We start from the raw sequence: 15732 nt of genomic DNA on the forward strand, positions 1-15732 counted from the left end.
GGGAAAGATTTTTCCACTTGGAATCATAAAACCAAGGTTCCAGATTTGCCTCTCTAGCTACTGGCCTGTATAATCTAAAGAAAGTCACTCTCTGAGCCTCAGTTTCCTATCCTATTTAAAGAAAAAGTGTGTGTGGGGGGCAGTTTGGGAGGAAATAATACCTCAGACACTATGACATTACAGGATAAAGCTATGTAATAAAAAGCAGTATTATTCTGTATTATTGTTATTATTTTATTATTAAGCTGATAATGAGAACTGAAGTCAAGAGTACTTTAATCAGTCAGAAAAAAACGTTTATCAAACCTGTGAACTTCTAAATTATATATACAAGTGGAGAGCCAATACTCCCGACCAATTTTAACTATACTGACAACTTAAAATGCTCAACTGTTAGAAAGAATCAACGATAACTCTAGTACAATCTATGTTATAAAGACTGCGAAAACACTTAATACTTGAGGAAGATAAGCTTTAACTTTTTGGTTTGTTTTAACACTGGAAATTATAAAACTACTGAATTATAAAAAGCTGTTTTAGAGGAGGCTTTTTGGAAAACTATTTTAACTTTAATTTCTGTTAATTGAAAGTAATTCCTATTTTTATTGTTAAAGATGTAGGAGTGAGACAACTTATTAAGACCATATCCTTCAAACTCTTAAAGAACTATGGAAACACAACTAGCACACAGCTCAAAACCCTCCGTCCTTCCCCTACGTAAACCCAAACACATCCTACCATTCATCAGGCTAAGATTTTAGAGAACATAATCAAGTCTGGTTTATATAACCTTTAATGAGTTTAGTAATACCGGAAATTCAATTTGATAAGCATTTATTGAGAGCCAGTGATTTGCCTATAGCCAAGGAAACAAGAATACAGATGAACAAGTCCAGCTCCCTGTCCAGTAAGCAATCCAAGAGGGCGGCCAAGAAGAATAAGCTTATGTGAACATAGATCTATTATTTAATGTATAATAAAATTTATGAAATGCAAGTGATCCATATCTAAAACTACACATAATCCTTATGTTGAGTGTTAACTGACGCAACTAGCAAAAGATTCACTTAAGCGACGGTAACTGGAGTCACCATTATATACCAGAAGCGATCCTACCTCGTATCAACCAAGGGAGTGGTTGTGGGGCTCCTCTGAAGAAAGTAAACATGTAACTGGCCTAGAAACACACAGTCAGGCCAGCCTTTGTCCCCATTCAGGCCTCTACTTCCCTCTCCCCAACTCTTAAATGTTGGCCATAAGACAGGAAGTCTCTGAGATGTTGGGGGCTTCACTGCTTTAAATTAAAAGAATGCTTTCTCCTGAAATCTTTTTTAAAGGTCTGTGGAGACTTTTTAAAAGGTACTATTTTTGTTTTTACTTCCATTTCTCTAGGAGGTGTGTCAAAAAGGATCTTGCTGCGATTTATGTCCTAGAGTGTTCTGCCTATGTTTTCCTCTAAGAGTTTGATAGTGTCTGGCCTTACATTTAGGCCTTTAATCCATTTTGAGTTTATCTTTGTGTATGGTGTTAGGGAGTGTTCTAATTTCATTCTTTTACGTGTAGCTGTCCAGTTTTCCCAGCACCACAAAAATAAAAAAATGGGACCTAATGAAACTTCAAAGCTTTTGCACAGCAAAGGAAACCATAAACAAGACCAAAAGACAACCCTCAGAATGGGAGAAAATATTTGCAAATGAAGCAACAGACAAAGGATTAATCTCCAACATACACAAGCAGCTCATGCAGCTCAATATCAAAAAAAAACAAACAACCCAATCCAAAAATGGGCAGAAGACCTAAATAGACATTTCTCCAAAGAAGATATACAGATCGCCAACAGACACATGAAAGGATGCTCAACATCACTAATCATTAGAGAAATGCAAATCAAAACTACAATGAGATATCATCTCACACTGGTCAGAATGGCCATCATCAACAAATCTACAAACAATCAATGTCAGAGAGGGTGTGGAGAAAAGGGAAGCTCTTGCACTGTTGGTGGGAATGTAAATTGATACAGCCACTATGGAGAACAGTATGGAGGTTCCTTAAAAACCTACAAATAGAACTACCATATGAGCCAGCAATCCCACTACTGGGCATATACCCTGAGAAAACCATAATTCAAAAAGAGTCATGTACCACAATGTCCACTGCAGCTCTCTTTACAATAGCCAGGACATGGAAGCAACCTAAGTGTCCATCAACAGGTGAATGGATAAAGAAGATGTGGCACATATATATAATGGAATATTACTCAGTGATAAAAAAAAAATGAAACTGAGTTATTTGTAGTGAGGTGGATGGATCTAGAGTCTGCCATACAGAGTGAAGTAAGTCAGAAAGAGAAAAACAAATACCGTATGCTAACACATATATATGGAATCTAAAAAAAAAAAGTTCTGAAGAACCTAGGGGCAGGATAGGAATAAAGACGCAGATGTAGAGAGTGGACTTGAGGACATGGGGAGGGGGAAGTGTAAGCTGGGGCGAAGTGAGAGAGTGGCATGGACATATATACACTACCAAATGTAAAACAGATAGCTAGTGGGAAGCAGCCGCATAGCACAGGGAGATCAGCTCGGTGCTTTGTGACCGCCTAGAGGGGTGGGATAGGGAGGGTGGGAGGGAGGGAGACGCAAGAGGGAAGAGATATGGGGACATATGTATATGTATAACTGATTCACTTCGTTATAAAGCACAAACTAACACACCATTGTAAAGCAGTTATACTCCAATAACGATGTTAAAAAAAAAAGGTAACATTGTCCTCCAATTCTGAGAACATATCTGTGAATCTATAAATGAGATATGTATATTCTTAGGGTGTGTGAGTGATAATGATTGGGACAGGTCGGAAAAAGAGTCGACATACGTAGCAAAAGAAGAAAGAGTATCCCCCCAGCCCCCGGAGAAATTAAGTCTTCTTCAGGGTTAGGTAAAATTAAATTTTTTAAATTAAAACTAAAGGATTTATTAATACATACTGCAACATGGATGAACCTTGAAAACACTGTGCTAAGCGAAAGAAGCCAGTCACAAAGGACCACACATTTTATAACTGCACTTATGTAAAATGTCCAGTATTTTAAAAATACCTATAGAGACAGAAAGTAGATTAGTGGTTGTCTAGGGCTGGAGGGAGAGCAGTATTAATGGGTAATGGCTAAGGGGTGCAGAAATTTCTCTTTGAGGTGATGAAAATCTTTCAGAAATTGATTAAGATGATGCCTACAGAACTCTGGCTTTAAAAAGGTGAGTTGTATGTTATGTGAATTCCAAAAAATAAATAAATAAATAATCGAAAACAAAAACTAAGAGATAGAAAAAAGTTAAATGTAAAAAAAAAAAGTATTTCAGATTGTGCATACAGAACTATGGGTCAAGCAGCTTCTCTTAGGGATGTATAAGGAAAAGTTTAAGAAGCATAAAAGCAGGTTCAAGTAAGTCACTCATACTGACACCAATTCATCAGCATAGGGTCATACACACGTAACAATTCATCAACATATACACTTGGCTTAAGAATCAATTTTACCAGTAGTGTATAAATTAGATGAAATGACAGTAATAAATTCCAATCTTTACTCTAAATCAATGATTTATAAAGTCCAACTGGAAAAGAAATAATTCTTTGCCAAATGTCACGGCAGTCAGGAAACTGTAACAAAGTCATACAATTTCAGGGAAACTTTCAAGTAAAATCAATATATAAAATAATACATCACTTTTCAATATGCTATAGCTGTTGTGTTCAGTAATACTGCAAAGAACAAATATGTGAAATAGAAATCTGAGTGAAAAGATACTTTTAGTAATAAATCATAGAAATTTCTTTCTAATGGCCCAAAGAATAAAACAGAAAGTTAGAGGCAACCTCCTATGAAAGATAAACAAATGTTAAAAATGTCAGAAACTTTAAAACAGTTACCAGTTGTAAAACAGTTACCCAGATGAAAAAGGAAGAAATTTTAAGCACTAGATCAAAAAAGAACATAAAATTAAGAGGACTGAATTTTAAATAACTTGAAGGTAAAAACTGATTTTTAAAAATGTCCTTTATATGTAAATTTACTATCTTCTTTCCAATCATTTCTTTCCACAAATATTTACTTGGTGCCTACACCATAATTGGGGCTATTTATATCCGTATCATATCCATATCATCAAGCTCTGAGTTTAGATTAGCAAATAAAATAGACAAGATCTCTGCCTTGTGAAATTTAAAATTTGTGGAAGATGCAGTCCATAAAGAAAACCAAAATTATATATATATATATTTATAACTGAATATTTATTAAGTGCTATATAACTAGTATGCAATAATAGAGAAAAGGAAGCAACCTATTTAAACAGGACAGTCAAAGAAAGTCTGAAGATTTGACATCTGAGCCCAAATCTGATATATATTTCTATTCAAATCGACAAAAATAAACAGAAAATACTAAAAGGAATATTGTAAATTAATTGATATGTTAATTAGGGCTTTGCCTCTGCCCTTAGGGTATGTGCAAGATAATCCACTGGTATAGATCATAGTGTAAAATTTTCTATTTTGTATATATTTTAGAGGGTATAATATGCTATTATTATAACATGTACAGACTAGGGGTTGCTGCTCAATGCAATGCTGAGCAGGAAAGCTGGGCTTGCACTGCTGTACTGGAAAAGACAAGTCCTGGTGAGACAGGAAGGTTGAATTAGCCGAACAGGCCACCAAGTGGTCACTGGAAATAGGCCATAAAAATAAGGATGGGGCTTCCCTGGTGGCACAGTGGTTGAGAGTCCGCCTGCCAATGCAGGGGACACGGGTTCGTGCCCTGCTCCGGGAAGATCCCACATGCCATGGAGCGGCTGGGCCCGTGAGCCAGTATCAAATAAAAAATTGTTATTGTTAACCAGTATGCCAAGGAGACCCCAAAAAAGTGACCCATAACTAGAAGAAAATTTAGCCCCTAGGAACAAGGATAGGGAAGACTTGGAACAGAGCTATCAACCAAGTGATACAAAGGCATCAGAGGTTATTTAGAAGATAACCAGCAAAGGCGGTGGCTATCATCCTTACTACTATTATTATTTTTTTTGCGGTACACGGGCCTCTCACTGTTGTGGCCTCTCCCGTTGCGGAGCACAGGCTCCGGATGCACAGGCTCAGCGGCCATGGCTCACGGACCCAGCCGCTCCGCAGCATGTGGGAATCTTCCCGGACAGGAGCACGAACCCGTGTCCCCTGCATCGGCAGGCAGACTCTCAACCACTGCGCCACCAGGGAAGCCCGAGAGGTCATTTTTATATAATAAAGAACCAATGAGAATTCCAGAAAGAGAATGTGTACAAGTGACAAATCAAAAGGACTAAAATGACAGGCCTGTGCCAGAATGGAGCTGGCAGCTCATAATAAATTTTGTTTCCCTAGGGGTCCAAGGAAAAGCTATTCCTATACACCTAGTGCTTGGTTTTAAGGTTCTTTAAATTCAGTGCAGATGTACCAACAAAGGCTAACAAATACCACAGTTAGCTTGTAGTTTCTAAAATAGTCAAGCTGTTCAAAGATAAAAGAAAGCTGAAGTGAAAAGGATACACAAGTGAAAAAAAGAAACCTACTTCTTTATTTTCAGTATATCTCTCATAGCCTTTCTTCCTTTCCTTCTCCTAACAGTCAGCTGATGCTACAGCAACAGTTCTCAAACTTTTGTGATCAGAACCCATTCAGTTCAAAATATGTTCCTAGTTTGATGACTTCTCACCACCTCCAAGCCTAGCCTGGATTATTACAAGTTTTCTAAGTAGCCTCCTCGCTTCTGCCCTTTCCAAAGCAGCCACTGTGATCCTTTTAAAAGATGAGTTATACCAAAAATGCATAACTGCAATCTAATCATGAGAAAAAATCAGACAGACCCAAATTGAGACATTCTACAAAATAACTGACTAGTACTCATGAAAAGTCTCCGAGTTCATGAAACACAAGAAAAGACTGAGGAACTGTCAAAGATAGGAGGAAACTGGACTTCCCGGGTGGCACAACGGTTAAGAATCCGCCTGCCAATGCAGGGGACGTGGGTTTGAGCCCTGGTCTGGGAAGATCCCACATGCCGCAGAGCAACTAAGCCTGTGCGCCACAACTACTGAGACTGCGCTCTAGAGCCCACGAGCTGCAACTACTGAGCCCGCGTGCCACAACTGCTGAAGTCCGCACGCCTAGAGCCTGTTCTCCGCAACGAGAAGCCACCGCAACAAAGAGTAACCCCCGCTCGCTACAACTAGAGAAAGCCCGTGCGCAGCAACGAAGACCCAACACAGCCAAAAATAAATAAATAATATTTTTTTTTAAAAAGGAGGAAATTAAGGAATCAGAACAACTAAATGTGGTGTGATATTTTGGATTGTACACTGGAACAGAGGACCTTAGGTGGAAAAACGTGGAATGTGAATAATGTCTACCGTTTGGCTAACAGTATTATATCAATGTTCATTCCCTGGTCTTGATTATTTGGCTACATAAGTTGTTAACATTAGAGCAGTGAAGGGAATACTCTGCATTACTTCTGCAACTTTTCTGTAAATCTAAGTTATTTCAAAGTAAAGTTTTTTAAAGTGCCTTCAAAGAAAAAAAAAACGTTAAGTCAAGTGTCTTCTCTACTTGAAACCCTCAAATGGCTTTCCAGATTAGCAGTTCACAAGACAGACTCACTCCCTGTTTTCATAAAGTAAAATTTTATTGGAACACAACCCCATCCTTTCATTTACATATTGTTTCTGGTGTTTTCGGGGTTACTACAGCAGAGTTGAACAGTTGCAACAGAGACTGTGTGGCCTGCAAAGCCTAAAATATTTGTCATGTGGCCCTTTACAAAAACACTTTGCCACAGTTCCCTGACCGAGGGTAAAAGCAAAGTTCTCACGGTGGCCTGTAGTGCGCTCAGTGATCTGGCCCAACCTACTCCTCCTCTGCTGACTTCCTACTGCTAAGCCCCTCACCTCTTCTGCTCCAGCCACACAGGCCTCTCCTTGCTGTTCCACAAAATGTGCCCAGCAATGCTCTCCCCTGAGTGCCTTGGCACATGCTGTTCGTCTGCTTGGACTGTGCAACTGTTGCACCCTTCAGGTCTTTGTCCAAACGTCCTGACCACTCTAATAAACCATCCCTTGGCAACCCTGTGCTCCCTTATTTACTCTGATTTATTCCCCATAGCATTCTCTACCATCTAACACATCATATATTTGTTTTTTATCTGTCCTTCTCTACAATGTAAGTTTTATGGGGCAGAGGCTTTGTTGTTTTAGATGATATGCCTAACACTTACCGCTGCGTCAGTAAATATTTGTTGAATTACAAGCAAGTTTTCTAAGATATTATATATACATATACATATATATGTGTGTATATGTGTGTGTATATATATATACACTTTCTTCCTGACTGGCATTTCTGTGATTTGTAACCAATGCATAAGTAAACATCTTAAAATCTACCTTCTAAAAAAATTACAGGCCAAAAATACTACTGAAGCACCAAGACAGTAATCTGTGATTTAAAATCAAGAATAGAAACAACTAATAACTAGACAGATAATCAGCAAGTCTGCAGAAGACTTGAACAACCAACTTGACCTAACAGGCATCTATAAAACACTCCTCTCGACAACAGCAGAATCCATTCTTTTTAAACCACACGGAACCTTATCAGGGTAGACCATACACAAGTCCATAAATAAGTATTTATAAATTTAAAAGGTATGAAATCATGCAAAGTTTATTCTCTGACTACAATGGAGCTGAATTAGAAATCAAACAAGAGAAGGAAATTTGGGAAATACACAAGTAGATAAAAATTAAACAACACATTTCTAAATAAACCATGAGTAAAAGAAGTAATTACAAGGGGATTTAGAAAGTATTTTGATCTGAATGAAAATTAAAACTTGACATATCAAACTTTATGGGAAGCAGCTAAACTGGTACTCAGAAGGGAGATTTAGAGCTCTAAACTGCCTATATTAGGAAAAGAAACTCTCTAACCAATAATCTAAGCGTTCACCTTAAAAACATAGAAAAAGAAAAGTAAACCAAACTAAGAGTAAGAAGAAGGAAGGAAATAGTAAAGAGTGGAAATTAATGACATAGAAAAACAGAGGAATGATAAACAAGGTCCTACCATATAGCACAGGAAACTATATTTAATATGCTCAGATAAATCATAATGGAAAAACATATGAAAAATGTATATATAACTGAGTCACTTTGCTGTACAGCAGTAATTAACACATTGTAATTCAACTACAGTTCAATAAACAAAATTAAATAAATAAATAATGAAAAACAGAGAAATGATAAAGTTAATAAAACTAGAAGTTGGTTCTTTTTTTTTTTTTTTTCTTTTTCCCTTTTTTTGTGGTACGCAGGCCTCTCACTGCCAGGGCCCCTCCTGTTGTGCAGCACAGGCTCCGGACGCGCAGGCTCAGCGGCCATGGCTCACGGGCCCAGCCGCTCCGCAGCAATGTGGGATCCTCCCGGACCGGGGCACGAACCAATGTCCCCTGCATCGGCAGGCGGACTCTCAACCACTGCGCCACCAGGGAAGCCCTAGAAGTTGGTTCTTTGACAAGATCCAAAAAAAATGATAATCAACTGAATAGTATCACCAGCAGTTTTTCTACTTTACCTGATGGCCAGCCAGAGCTGAAAGACCTAAAAGATCTCACTGGGGGAGCAAGTGGGGAAGAGAAAGAAAGGAAAGTGGTGGTAGGGGTAGGAAGAATGAAGACAGGAGACTGCTGTTTAGCAAATTAACCTTGAGGAACTACTGGACTCTTAGCCATGTGCATATATAGCTAATAAATTTTTTTTTCAAAAGGAAAAACAAAGACAAGGGTACAGAAAAAAATATTCCTGTGTGATGCCAGACTATAAGTTAAGGGCACGATCCACACTGTCTAATGGATTTTTTAAAGATTTTTAATATCCTTCAGTACCTTCCTCACTTTAGTTCAACGAGTAAAAGAATACTTAGAATGAAATCTGTTCTTTTGCCTCTATTAAAAATGATGATAAAAAGGTAAGTATGAGAGTTTGAGAAAACATAAGTACAAAGAGGGCGACTGTTTCTGAGGCTACTATACTTCTCAGGGGCTTTGGGGTGGAAAAAAGTTCCAAAGCATTCAGGTAACTAACCCCTGGCTGAAAGCACCACTGAAGGGTCTAACCAGAAAAGACGAAACCACTCATACAGAGTTCACCCAGGAACACAGCACTGACATTACACACAATCACCAATGAGAAACAGTTACAAAACTGCAAACTCCATTTTCAGTAAGACCAAAATTAATAACCAAAATTCTCAAACTCAAAAGGAATCCAGTTTGGTTCCAATAACCCGAGCTAATGGGCAGAACCATGCAGAGTAGTTATAGTTGCAGGAAGCAGCCCGACTCTGTGGCAGCTACAAAGACATGGTTTGATCAAGGAAACAAAACAAAACACAGACACACACACAGACAGTCTGGAACACTACTCTGTCCCTCCTTCAATGATGATTCATAAAAAAGGAACCAACACAGCAACTACAGAAAAACGTAAGAAAAAAAGGAGAGCTTCAACAAAACCTATGAACAAAAACAACAAAAGCTACACTTGATAGAAACAAAATAGGTGAGAAATTGTGACCAAATATTTCCTCAGTAATTGAAAAGAAAAAACACCCCACTGAAGCAGTTGCCGTGGTGAAGCAATTCCAGATAGCAGAAATGATTGTAATAATTTTAAGATATACATGGAAAGGCAAAAGATCTAAAATATCTAAAGCAATCTTGAAAAGAACAGAGTTGGAGGACTTAATCCTACCTGTCTTCAATACTTCAAAGCTATAGTAATCAAGATAGTGAGGAATTTGCATAAGGATCAATGCCCAGATTAATGGAACAGAACAGAAAAAAAGACGCACACTTATTATAGGGTCACTGGATTTTCAACAAAAGCACCAAAGCAATCCAATGGGGAAAGGAAAGTGTTTCAATAACTGGTTATGGGAGAAAATGACATCTATATAAAAAACAGTGAACTTTAACATGACCAAAAATTAACTTGAGATAGATCACAGACCTAATGCACAAGTTAAAACATGAAGCTTTCAGAGAAGAAAATCTTTATGATTTGGGGGTAAGCAAGGGTTTCTCAGGTCATGGAGAGCAAGAGTCATAAAAGGCAATATCGACAAATTAGACTTCAACAAAATTAAAAACTTCTGCTCGCCAAGACAAGGCAAAAACATGAATAGACTTCCACAGATTGGGAGAAAATATTCACAAATCACATATTTGACAAAAGAATGGTATCCAGTATACACAGAGAACTCTCAAAAACTCAATACCACCACCACACAATTTTTCTGAACGGCAGACTTTTGAAGACATTTTACAATAGAAAATAAAATGGATTAATGATGGATAGAGATGCGATCAGTGAAAGTACTAAAACACTGGTAGAATCTAGGTAGGATGTAAATAGGTATTTACTGTAAAATTCTTTCAATTTTGTTGTATGTCTTAAAATTTTCATAATAAAAAATACCATTCAAAAGTCCTTTCTTGAAATTAAAGAAGACTTGACTCTATACCTAAAGAACATATCCTGTGCCAGGGAAAAATGATCTACAATGGTTAAAATCAAGACACAGTATACCAAAATTACTAGGCTTTAAAGATAAAAAAAGAATCTTTGGGGCAACCAGGCAAAATATGGATTTCTTACAGCAAAAAATAAGAAAGATGGAAGGTCATCTGGCTAGCTTCAGCAATAGCACTATACCATTCCCCCATCCTCTGGGAAAAAAAAAAAAGGGAAAACAAAGAAAAAAAAGAAAAGGAGATATAACTGACGGTTTCTATACCCAAGCAAATATAAAGAGGCAGAAGATAATTTTTTTTTTTTTTTTGCGGTATGCGGGCCTCTCACTGTTGTGGCCTCTCCGGTTGCAGAGCACAGGCTCCGGACGCGCAGGCTCAGCGGCCATGGCTCACGGGCCCAGCCGCTCCACGGCATGTGGGATCTTCCCAGACCGGGGCACATACCCGCGTCCCCTGCATCGGCAGGCGGACTCTCAACCACTGCGCCACCAGGGAAGCCCAGAAGATAACAGTTTTGATCACATAGGACCTCAGGGAAAATTGCTCACATGGACCTTTCTTGAGGAAAGTTAGAAAATGAACTTTAATCAACAGGTTTAAGTAGGTTATCAATTGAGAATGTACTTTATGTTTATTTAGGTTTAAGCAAGTCAGTAAATATATTGTGAATCATGAGGACCAAGTTTCTCACCACTGGAGAAAAGAGTTAAAATTAAGGAATGGGGGAGGCTAGAATGAACCCTGTGGTATTGGGTTGGACCTACAAATGGATGCACACAGGACTTACAGAGATGTATATATGTGTTGCATGCATGTGTATGTATGAATACATGTATTTCCTAGCTCTACCCACTGAAAAGGTCAGAAGCAATGATCCCTCAGGAACACATCTAGAACCCAGGCCATGGTTTCTATTACCATTCTCCAATAAAAGGAACCAGGTTCCTTGGGGATATAGTTGATTCTAGAACAGGGGCAGGGAAAATACAAGATAAACCTAGAACATCTTACATGCTAGAAAATAAGAAAAAATGATGGGGCATATTGAAAGGAGAGAGTAGCCAACTCAGAGAGCTCCCAATGGCCAAATTTGGGACAATTTGAGCAACAAAGCAAAAAACTGACAGTAATATCCACAACTCCACACTGACATAAATAACTGAGAAAATAAATGAAACTGGGGAAAAGGATAGATCTTCCTTATAGCTGAATTCCAATTAATAACTCATACAATAGTAATTACAGTAATGATAGTACAATAAATGTGCAATAGTAATTACTGCAGGCAAGAATCATCAAGGATGCTAAATTGGCTGGCAAAAACTTATGATGAGAAACAGGATATTTGCATGATCTCAAAGTATCACCCCACAAGATAGCTACGAGGTACATACCGAAAAGGAGAATATTTACAGTAGAGAAATCTGGCAGACGCCATCTCAGTCAAGTGATGAAAGTTAACACTGCTGGCAATGAGATATATCAACATCATCTAAACATGAGGCTCTGAAAAAGAATACATCACTTCTATGGTGTTCTTACTAAAAATGCACAACCTGAATTTAATTGTAAAGAAATATCAAACACCTCACTACAAATATCTCAGTTTCGTTTCTTTTTATGGCTGAGTAATATTCCATTGTATATATGTGCCACATCTTCTTCTGATGGACCTAGAGTCTGTCATACAGAGTGAAGTAAGTCAGAAAGAGAAAAACAAATACCGTATGCTACACATATATATGAAATCTAAGGGGGAAAAAAAGTCATGAAGAACCTAGGAGTAAGACAGGAATAAAGACACAGACCTACTAGAGAATGGACTTGAGGATATGGGGAGGAGGAAGGGTCATCTGTGACAAAGTGAGAGAGTGGCATGGACATATATACACTACCAAACGTAAAATAGATAGCTAGTGGAAAGCAGCTGCATAGCACAGGGAGATCAGCTCGGTATTTTATGACCACCTAGAGGGGTGGGATAGGGAGGGTGTGAGGGAGGGAGACGCAAGAGGGAAGAGATATGGGAACATATGTATATGTATAACTGATTCACTTCGTTATAAAGCAGAAACTAACACAACATTGTAAAGCAATTATACTCCAATAAAGATGTTAAAAAAAAACCGAAATATCAAACAATCCCAAACTGAATGACATGCCACAAAATAACCAGTGTTCTTCAAAAGTGTCAAGGTCATAAAAGGACATTAGTGGGATATTTGGAGAAATCTAAATAAGGTGTGTTGATTATCTAATAATATAGTTTCAATGTTAATTTCCTGCTGTTGATAATTACATTATGGTCATGTAAGATGCTAGCATTTGGGGAGATTGGCTGAAGGGTATTTGGGAACTCTGTACAACTTTTGCAATTTCCTTGTAAGTCAAAAACGATTTCAAAATAGTTTTAAAAAATGAATGTGAAACTTTCTCAAAAAATAAATAACCAATCCAGAAAACAAAAAGCCCCTACCAATAAGAAAGTTTAAAAACTCTCTTGATCATCTCCTTGGTCAAAGAGGAAACACAAACCAAAATCATGGACAGGGCAAGGCAGGGGTAGGGGATTAAGAGGTACAAACTAACAATACTATGTATAAAATAAATAAGCTACAAGGATATAATGAACAGCACAAGGAATGTAGCCAATATTTTATAATAACTTTAATGGAGTATAATCTATAAAAATATTGAATCACTATGTTGTACACCTGAAACTATAATAGTGTAAATAAACTATACTTCAATTAAAAAAAAATCATGGACTAATAAGAATTTAAACATTTCATGTCAGAACCTATGGGATATAGCTAACACAGTACTCAGAAGAAAATTTATATTAGCTCTTATATTAGCAAAAGGAAATAAATAAATAGCAAATAATAAATAAATCAATTTAGCATTTGGGTCAAGATGCTTGAAAAGTATAAAATGGAACAAACAAAACCAGAAAAAATTAATAATGTTAAAAGCAGACATTAATAAACTAGGAAACAAAAAAAGGGAAACAATAAATAAACCCAAAAGATGGTTTGGGGGATAATAAATAAAAACAGATCCACTAGCTAACCTAACAAAATGGGGGAGGGCGCACAAATACAAACACATAAACAAAGAAATCAGGGAGAAATAACCACAAAAAGAACAAAAGTTTACTTTGCTCCACTCTATATATAGCAAATTTTAAAACTTTGATAAAATGAACCACTTTCTAGGAAGATATTTTATCAAAATTGACAATAAATCTAAGTAGCTCTTAATGTTACAATATGAAAAGTTAGTATTATACCATCTATGTAGAAAAGGGGAGAAAAAAATATATCCACACATATACCCATTAAATATCGCTGAACGGGTACAACCACCATAACAGGCAAGGGGACAGCCTTGGAGGAGAGACTTTTCAAGGTATACAACACACACATTTATAATTTTTAAACCATGTGATCCTATTACCTATCCAGAAAATTAAATAAGTGGGAAATAATTTTCCCTTGTAAGTAAAATACATAACAATAAATAAAAGTAAAAAATAAAAACTCCACAGCAATTTGATCAATTCTCTCTGGTTATTCAATTTCTGTATTCATTTACAAATTTACCTGCTCTGCAAATCCTGCCCATAGGCCTGCTAACCAACTAGTACTGTTAACCCAATTTAAACCAAAGAAGTTAAAGACAGCATAGTAAAGGTCTCTGGCACTCTGATTGTAAAACACAAACTAGAATATGTACAACAGTAAAACCTAAAAGTGAATAAAAAGGAAAGCTGTTCTCACGCCAAATACTAAACACTCCAAGAAGCCACAAATTCTCTAAACTCAGTTTTTCAGAGACAACTTCTAGGTGTTTTTCCAACATGATGAATTTGTTATTTCATTATAGAATCTCCACTTGAATTCTATCATTTAGGAACTTAAAAATTAAATATGGCCTTTGGATTGTTTCTAGGCAAACTGCAGAAAGAATGTGAATACATAGAATGATATGAAAGATAGGCTATCTCAAGTTCTTCTTCCAAATTCCCAGCAATGTTAGTGGTCATCGTCAACATAATCTTATGTAATTTTTGTTTGTTTGTTTGTTTTGCGGTACGCGGGCCTCGCACTGTTGTGGCCTCTCCCGTTGCGGAGCACAGGCTCCGGACGCGCAGGCTCAGCGGCCATGGCTCACGGGCCCCGCCGCTCCGCGGCATGTGGGATCTTCCCGGACCGGGGCACGAACCAGTGTCCCCTGCATCGGCAGGCGGACTCTCAACCACTGCACCACCAGGGAAGCCCCATCAACATAATCTAGGTGTTACAGTTTAGGCAAAATTCTGTCTGAAACCCACTTCAAAAACTCATTTCGTCTCTTTCTTTCACTTCGAATAGTATTTAGCCATCTACCCCTATGCCTCCATGTTGATTGCCTGTGGCGGTTATATAGCAATTCAGGTATTTTTGAAGATACAACCTGTATCGGTCAGGATCTCAGTTGCAACGGACAGAAACTGACTCACACAGAATAGTCAGAAAAGCAATTTACTGGAAAATGATTGGTTAGAACTTATAGAACCTCCAGTTAGGCTGAGGAAGCAGGCTAGGAAGGTGGCAGAAATAACCCTGGACCACAGCCAAAAATCAGAGAATGCTCCTAATGCCACAGCCTGCAAAGCCCTCACCATCAGTCCTCGATGCTCTGGGCACTGCCCCTGTGGCCCCTGGAGACGACACCACCACCACTATCACCAGAATGGACTGTCCACAACCCCTGCTTCCTTAGAAAATATATTTCTGCTGGCGTACAGAAATATAAACTGATCCTGTATCCAGCCACCTTGATAAACTTCCCTATTATTTCTAACAATCTGTCTGTTTTAGAGGGGGTTTTCTGTGTCATCTGAAAACAATGAAGCTCCATTCAAAGTCCAGTAAAGGAATACCCACATGGCTGAGCCCAGGTCACATGCCTGAAAACTGGTTAAGCAAATATCTGGCATTTTTAGTTTCCATAGTGAGAGGAAGACACTTCTTCCCACCAAGCTTCATAAAATGGGGAATTCTCCAGATATAAGAATGGGACAGAAAAAACAATTTTTGGTAAAATTCAGAGTACACTGTAG

At 37.8% G+C, this 15732-nt stretch overlaps 1 protein-coding gene across 1 annotated transcript in view; it reads right to left on the minus strand.

Annotated features, from left to right (window-relative positions):
* Positions 1–15732, minus strand: part of MGAT4A (alpha-1,3-mannosyl-glycoprotein 4-beta-N-acetylglucosaminyltransferase A) — a 107817-nt gene that overhangs the window by 27682 nt on the left and 64403 nt on the right. The window lies entirely within an intron of this gene.

The sequence above is a fragment of the Lipotes vexillifer genome, unplaced genomic scaffold (assembly GCF_000442215.2).
Source record: "Lipotes vexillifer unplaced genomic scaffold, Lipotes_vexillifer_v1.1 scaffold28, whole genome shotgun sequence".
Classification (NCBI taxonomy): Eukaryota; Metazoa; Chordata; class Mammalia; order Artiodactyla; family Lipotidae; genus Lipotes; species Lipotes vexillifer.